Genomic DNA, 8,684 nt, shown 5'->3' with positions numbered 1-8,684 from the left:
GAACACAGTATTTGTCTTCTCAATAATCAGTAATTAGAATAAAAACTGCAATAAGTAAATTGAAGAAAACATGATTTGCTGCCTGAATGTATTTGATTTTGTTGAGAGTACGTTTAGAGCCCAAACTGGCTTCTTAGCTTTTGGTTACAGACAATTAACTCAATTAAAACATGCCTTGTACCAGAAAACAAGAACTGCAATTGACTACAAGTGTTTTTCACCACCCCTTCCAGCAGTCTGACATTTCAGTGAGAATTTATTAGATTAGATTCACTGAAGAAAATGGATTTCATGGATTTCAAACTTGGTTTTGATTGGTGTTGCTGACATTGAGTAATAGGGAGGTCTAAAAGAAAAGACCAGCAAAACACTCTCTGCACAAACATGTTCACAAATGACAAAACTAAGAGGACAAACTAACAACAAAAGTGCACACAAGGAGTAAATAAAGTAAAAATGTGCATACAAATGATAAATAAAGTGAAGTAAATAAGGGAAAGGTTTTTGCTTGAAATGCGAGCAGGTATCTAAAAATGTATAGTGTAAATGTTCATATATGGTAGGGTCACCATATGTTGGTTTTCTATAAAAAAAAGGGCACAGGCGTTGTGATGAGGAAGTTGTGACTCGGGGCTTCAAGTAGGCCTAAGTTGTAGAATCATGGCAGTGTGTATGTATTTAGTTACTTAGTTTATTACATTAAGTAACATTACATTACTACATAAACATTCACTCATTTACCAAGGAAAAGCCTTAATAGACTTAATAAGCCTTAATAAGTTTAACTTTTATGACCTTTTAAATTCAGTTTTTACTTCATGCCTTTAAAAAAAGCATTAACAAATTTTAATAAAATAAAAAGTTAGAAAGTCAGAGTGTTGAATTGCATTTGCTTTCAAATGTTTAGGCTGTATCCAATCAGCCGTGGTGGGTGGGGCTTAAACAATATTTGAAGCTGTAAATATCCACACAGCAGCTGTGGAGTTGTTAAGAACACCTCAAATCAATGCGAAATCCCAGACTATTTACACAATTTAAAAATCCAGACTAGACACTTTTTTACATCCCAAAAAGAGGACATGTTCAGGGAAAAGAGGACGTCTGGTCACTCTAATATTTGGTTTCCCAGGGATCAATTAAGCATCTAATGCTACGGGCAGGGACATTTCTTAATTTGAAAGAAAACATCCCATTGTGTGTATACAGTGCATACAGGTTTAAGTACAATATTTGCTTAGATAGTGTAACCTTATATAACAGTTTCCATCTACTAAGACATTTACCAGTTTCAAATTCTTGTTTCTGATCACCATTGGTCTTCATGATGGTCTTTTTCCATACATGGATGTTGTAGAGGATGATGAATTGTGTAACAACAAATACAATCAGGAACTGTGAACCTTTAAAATGCACCAGTGTGGTAGGTGCTCTTGTTGAAATGGCCAATAATGTAGAGGTGTCACGGTGACAAGCTGGCAAGTCAGTGTACAAAACATGCTTGCGATGTAAGTATGTGCCTGCCTGCAGAGTAGCTTGGCCCAGAGTAAATGTTAATGTTTTGCTATCGCAGTTTGCTACGGTTGATGAGATGGTGTTTATATATATATATATATATATATATATATATATATATATATATATATATATATCGACACACACTGATCATGGCTTTTTGTTGTTAAGTTTTCTGTAGCAAAAAGCCAGTAAAACTTCCCAATAACCTTGGAACTAAGAGCTACATACAGGAATGTGACTCATCGGTTGTGATCACAGGCAGGAGCAAACACAACCTGATGGCGCTAAAACATCCATGTGCCTGTTAGCAGCACTCTGTCAGCTGTCAGGCTCCAATAAACCTCCTGTGTGGATGATGTATGCCAGCTGTAAATATCAAACTTTTCTGACCTTTCAGGAAAGAGCCACAGCCTAAAACTATGATGGACCATAACTCTGTGTGTATGTGCGCATGTCTGTGTGTGAGTGAGTGTGTCTCTATGTGACTGAAATGGAATGAGTCAAGTATAGAACATGCATCATCATCTGACCTTAGAGAGGGGAGACAGGATGAAGAAGAGGTTCTGACTTTATTGCAGTGGTTCTCATCCTAGTCTTGTACAAAGGTGTAGATTTAGGGGTGATAGAGAGGGAGGTGGGGTGGGGGAGTACTGTACCCCCCAAATTTCTGCATAGTGGTCCATGTGTAACAGCTTTTTAGTGTCTTGAGATCGCATTTCGCCATGCAATATATATATATATATATATATATATATATATTTTATTTTTTATTTTTTTTTTTTAACGATCACAATTACATCATTTTTAAACAACTAAAGCTGGAGCTGTAGTTGGTGTTGCAGTCTTTTTCATAGAATATTTTGTGTTAGCTAATTACTGAAATGAAATGAAATGTAAAGATTCTGAACAAATGTGCACTTGTGTGTCAGAGTGACTATTAGATTTTATATCAGTTTGCTGGAAAACACTGTTGAGTGTAGAGTAGATGAACCTGTGTTTAAAAATATTTGTCTACAAATGATAAAGAAAAGAATGCTTAGCTGTTTTTAGTGTCATGTATAAAGTGTGTGTGTAAAGAGGTGCTTTAACATGCACAAAATCATCAAATCTTGGTTAAACAACGTACACACCTTGATCTGTATTAACCTAGAGATTGCACATGGTAGGTTCCAGTCGGGGAATGGGAGGAGCTACATGTATAAAGCATATAAAGGGGAGACAGTGGTTTGAAAGAGGAGAGGTTTCAGGCATTGGTGTGTATCTGCGTGGTTCTGCAGCCCCAGATCCTTAGTTTAATTGTAATAATTCAGATAATTCATGTTATAGTATTCAAGATAAGAATGCTTTGCATTTGAATAAAACTTGTCAGGATGTAGTATGACACATCCTAAACAATGAAATTTAGTATAATACAGCTTTAAAGCACAGAAACACTGGTCCATTGAAGACTCCTTTCCGCCACACCTCAATCCGATTCAGACTACTGGATGACTCAAGGGCTTTCACAACAACTCAGTGGCAGCACTCCATCATTGTTAGTTGACCAATCCGTCAGCATCACAGGGGCATTAGTCTTCTAGCGTTGGCAGGGCGAGAGTGCTTATTGACGGATCGCCCTCCCGCACCTTCTCACATTACTGCACACTCACCCTGCAAGTGTTCCATTTACATCAGGAATAATGACACTCCACTTTCACTTGCCGTAATGGGAGCCGCTCCTTTACCTGCCCACAGCTTAGCCATCAGTGATTGCATAACAGATTTACTATGGAGCTTTTTGTTGTGGAGTCAATTGACTGACTTTGCTTCATATCTGATTCCACACTAAATAAGGCATTAGCTCTGGTTACATAACTAGCATGATATTGTGATGGACATCCAATGTCCTGAAAGTGAGAGTTCTGTGAAAAGTGACATTTTCTGACACAATTTTGTGACTAATCTGTCAGACAAGATATGTTTGGCAATATTTTGCTTCTTTAGTCTTGGCCATGCAGCTATAAGGCACCAAATGTCACAATTTAATACTGTGTTACTGAATGCTTACCATCACACATACCTTACTAGGTTGTCACATCACAGTAAACACTGTTAAAGTTCAATACATACTATTCACTTCCTTGTTCATACAGTCCATATATGGAAACCTAAAAAATCTAAAATGCAAGAAAAATTGTAGGATTTAAAGCCACAGTAACAAAAACCTGTTTAATTTTGAAGGGACTTGCTGCATTCAAGTGCTCATCAAAAGGTTGTATTTACCAGATGGTTAAATAGTCAGTACAACTTGTCTGACGATCTGCCCACTAAGCATAAATATACTTATATTTTAAAAAACGTCATTGAGTTGTCCACAAACACTATGTTCAAAATTAAATCAATTAATATCAGTCAGCTAAGCATTGGAGTGTAAAAAGAAAAACATATATAAAAAACAAATGAGGAATTCTAAAGGAGCCAGTGTCACAGAGAAGCCAAAATTCAAGCCAAATGTTTTCACTTTGAAATAACTTGTAAGTCTAGTCTTCTCAAAACACAAAGTCAATGCAGTCACACCTGGCCCACCTGAGGCCCCATGGCAGGATTCACTAAGGGAGAGCGCCAGAGAGTCTGGGGTTTCTAATAAGATGAAAAGAACCAGCAGGCCCTCCAATCTTTGCCAATCTGCAGTAACACCTGCGACCAACACTTTGTGTCTCATAAGCTCCTATTGATCCTCTTTAATTGGTTCTGGTGTGCAAATGGCAAACCCAAGTGCAAAGCACAGCACACCTCTGACTGTATCGATCCTACTCATCCAAAATGCTCACACTTGCCTTTATTCAGCAAATTACTTTCTACTCTCTGGGAAAACAAGAATGGATGAATAGCATTAGATATTAATTTCCAGCACTTCACCATAACTGAAATAGCTTTAGAATGCTCTAAAGTTAATTTCCAATGGATAAATACTGTCACTGAGCTTTTTTTTCATAGAAAATGGAGAAATGTGTGTTCTGTAGTGACAATCTAGCAGAACTGTTGTGTACATCAGGGTTAGGCGAGCGCTTAAAATTTCTCAATTCAACATGTATGCAGTTTCACACATTCAGTCATCTGAGCCAACCAAATCAAGACTTCTCATCAGTCCAGACAGTAGGTGAGATAAAGGCAAGTTTATTGTGTAACTATAAGGCCCTTTTCATTTACACTGCATTTTATTTTATAACATACCCTGAAACTTTATAAGCAGTGAGTGCAAGCAGCTTTGTTTAAGAATAAGTGCTTTAGTTGCCATCCTGCACCACAGGCCTAGGTGTATGCAGGCCACGGGAGTGAAAATCATGCTCTGAACCAAAAGCAGAGGCAAGGGTTAATTGGGTTCAACCTCTCACGGACTGAGGAAAGTAAGTGGAATAGTAAATTAGGGAACCTAAAGGGAGTTCATTGAGGCTGATGCATTGCCATCACACGCCCATCACAAGCTGTCGGTATCAGTCTGGCACTTCAAATATCACCTATAAGAGACTATTAGAAGGTCATGCATGCGAATTTGCAGACAAATAAGAATTTGCAGAACTATAAGTGATTTCTTGTTCTCAATTAGATATGCTTCTGTTTGGATAGATGTAATCACACGTTAACATGAATTCTGAGCGCAATTATTTCATTGCGCAAGGCTGCCCTCTGCTGTGTGCATGCATTTATCACAGTTGAGCAATCAATTAAAACAAATACAGTCCAAGTAACCCATTACTAAGTTTTACTTTTATTATTATTTTATTAACAAAAGGAGGTGCCTACCTGATGACCCTTGTGAAGAGCTTGCAATGAAAGTGAGTTATTAGAGTATAGAATGAGCTGGGCCCTAGGTGTAACTGTTAGGTGTATGATCTTGTCAACTTCTTGAATGATTTCACTTCAAACAGCTAAATGTGCAATGGCAGATGGTAAAGAAAGTGTTGATGTAAACATCCGGGGCTTAGCCCAGTAACCATATCAGTCTTGGAAAACTTTGCCTAACATATACACTACCTTTAACCCATGCTCTGGAGTCCCTAGATCATAAACTGCTGTTCCACCGGCTGTTCTTCTTCTTCCTAACTCTAACTAATCGGTGTGATATATATACACGCACAAAAACTCTACACACATTTTATATGTATATATGTATTATATGTATATTATATATGTCCACGTGTAGATCCTGCTAAGCCATTGCAGCGACATTTGTTTTGATTGGATGTGGAAAGCTGTTAAACTCAGTGTTTACTATAGAAAGTACAGCGACAGCTCTTTTGATTACCGGAACAAGCTTATGAGGAAACCTGTTACAGTCAATGTTCACTATAGAAAGTATCATATCTATTTATAAAATCCTAATCCCAGATCCGTAACTGCTGTCAGCAAGACATCTTCTAATTTTCGGCACCTATATGAACTGGTGACGTCAATTAATGGGGCACAAAGACCACGCCTGTTGAGGTATTGATTTGTTATTTTTTATCATTGGTTAACATAGCACAGTGATATAGATAATACGTCTAACAAACATCATTAATCTAACATAAGCATCAGTTATTGTTGCATTTCTTAAATTCATGATTGCATATGAGGTGTTTTATGTTACTTGCCATTCATTCTATTTCTTGTAATGCAGCAATAAATATCAATAATCCAAGCTGATTTTCTGGCTTGTTGTTCAGAGGATAGGAAAAGGGCTATTTTGTGGAACCTACTCAATGTTTCTATGCTAATTAACTGTCCAAACTCATACCTACCTCTACTTCTAATTTACCAACACTCTCCTCTCGCTACCCAACATGCATCGCTGCCTTTTCGTTAACTTTACGCGGACTTTTCTAAATGAATGCTCGCAGTGTTGATTTACACATTACTTTGGTTAAAAAGCTTCACCTGTTGTGTAGTCCCCTTGTTTAGTGGTTTTAGAGGGTTTTAAGCATGATTTGGGAACACACCGTCAGTGAGGTCAGTAGCGCAGAGCCTAAAGGCTTCAACTCCACGGAACGTGAAGTCAGCTTTGTGCAGTGGCAGTATCGTAGCCTATGAGGTTTATCCGAGGCGCGATTATTGCTAGTTGAAAACTTTACCCAATACCCCGCCGTAACGACTTGCAATATAGTCGGTACTGGCAATTTTTGACAGTCTGTACGGGGACTGACAAGTCTGGTTAAAAATAGGTTTGTTAGAGTGCTTTTTGGTTGGTGTCATTAGGGATGAGGTACATGCAATGCAGTGTTTTATATACTTTCGGACTTAAAATAGAAGCGAGGTCTTTGAGTCTAATAAGCACGCAACCACAAGGGGGGAATCTGTTGTTGACCAGTTCATAGCTTGATCCTGTACAGCTAAAACTTAATGAAATAAGACTTTTACAATAGCATTGCTTTCTAAGACTCATATACATCGACTTCCAGTAATATCGAAGTGCATCACTAGGATTATATTGTTTTTAAACATGACCTCGCGTTTGTTATTACTGGTTCGTTTCTAGGTCAAATGTACAAGATCAAAGCTGACTAGTAATGAAGTAAGGGTTAAGCAGCAAAATGTCACATTATGCTTTGTAACGAATTCTGTTAAGTGCCAAGCTGCTTAGCATTAGCACCAAACTTACTCATTCATCTTACTTTCTGTTTCTTCCCGCTCGGAGTCACGGTGGGACCGGAGCCTATCCAAAATTATTGCACGTATGGCAGGAGAACCCCCTTGACAGGGCACGAGTCACAGGGTTACTGGATCAGTCAACTGCTGGAATCATCGCAGATTTCCTAATGTTTTCTTTTTGACCCAATAATAAAATTCAGTTTCAGTTGGATCAGTTTGTTTGCTTTCATTTGTTCTTTTTTTTCGATTTAAATTCTCTTTACGGTTTCCTTCTGAATATTAAAATATCCATCTTCACTGCGTTTTTTGTAGTTTACTGCAAGACAACCCTTTGTTATTTTTGCTCAATAGCGTGCAGGCTGCTGCTCTCTGTCGCTTTCTGTCCCGGGGGTGCGCGACCGCCTCTGTGATGACGTCACAGAGAAACCCGTCTATACCCAGGGTGAAGTCAGGCAAATACAACAAATGAGTCACATAAACACCGAGGTTTATAAGAAGGACTAGGAAACCACGAATTATCTACAGTGGGGTGTTCACTTGTAGAACCCGCTAAGCCATTACAGCGACATTTGTTTTGATTGGATGTGGAAAGCTGTTAAACTCAGTGTTCACAAGAGAAAGTACAGCGACAGCTCTTTTGATTATCGGAACAAGCTTCTGCGAAAACCTGTTACAGTCAGTGTTCACAATAGAAAGTATCCTAGCCTAAAACAGCGAATATAAAACTCCCGTGCTTAACCCTCAGAAAGTTTCACTGCGTCACATTTCAAAAGGATAAAACATAACAAAAAGAAACCTATGAAGCGGATCTGGGATTTGGGATCAGGTATTGTCACCCAAAATACACATAAATAAGACTTATAAAATCCTAATCCCAGATCCATAACTGCTGTCAACACGACATCTCCTAATTTTCGGCACCTATATGAACTGGTAATGTCAATTAATGGAGCACAAAGACCACGCCTGTTAAGGTATTGATTTGCTATTTTTTTTAATCGCTGGTTAACATAGCACAGTGATATAGATAATACGTCTAATTAAATTAACTGTTTCATTATTTCATTTACTAAAACTATTTTACTTCCAAGCCCAGGTGAACTCTCCACACAACTTAGAATTGAATAGTAAATAACAATCACAGATATGAACTCACCGACAAATGCATATGGGTATATTCTTTACACAAAACCATATTCTGTAGTTGCTCCTGGGCAGTCAACCCTGTCTCGCCTGCAGCTGGTCCAAAACACAGTGGCTAGGTTGGTACCAGAAAAAAGGAAGCATTTTCCACTCCTTTTTAAATTAGAGGTCCTCTGTTTACCAGTTTTAGCTACCGGATACAGTTTAATGATTTAATCAGGGGTGGCATCATAAAGCAGCCTGGGATTTGGATACACCAAATTCAAAGCGGTCCCTGCAGAGACTTTCTGAACACTTCCCCTGCCTGACTTAGGAGAATCCCTTTTGTTAAAACAAATGCATAACACAAACATCATTAATCTTACATAAGCATCAATTTTCGTTGCATTTCTGAAATTCATGATTGCATATGAGGTGTT

At 38.1% G+C, this 8,684-nt stretch overlaps 1 non-coding gene across 1 annotated transcript; it reads left to right on the top strand.

Moving 5' to 3' along the window:
- Positions 1-6,531: 6,531 nt before the first annotated feature.
- Positions 6,532-6,672, top strand: LOC140550427 (U4 spliceosomal RNA). The gene has a single exon (XR_011979129.1). It is a non-coding gene; the product is annotated as a U4 spliceosomal RNA (small nuclear RNA).
- The last annotated feature ends 2,012 nt before the right edge of the window (positions 6,673-8,684 follow it).

This window comes from Salminus brasiliensis, chromosome 2 (genome assembly GCF_030463535.1).
Source record: "Salminus brasiliensis chromosome 2, fSalBra1.hap2, whole genome shotgun sequence".
Lineage (NCBI taxonomy): Eukaryota > Metazoa > Chordata > Actinopteri > Characiformes > Bryconidae > Salminus > Salminus brasiliensis.
This window is presented reverse-complemented; position numbering and strand designations above follow the sequence as displayed.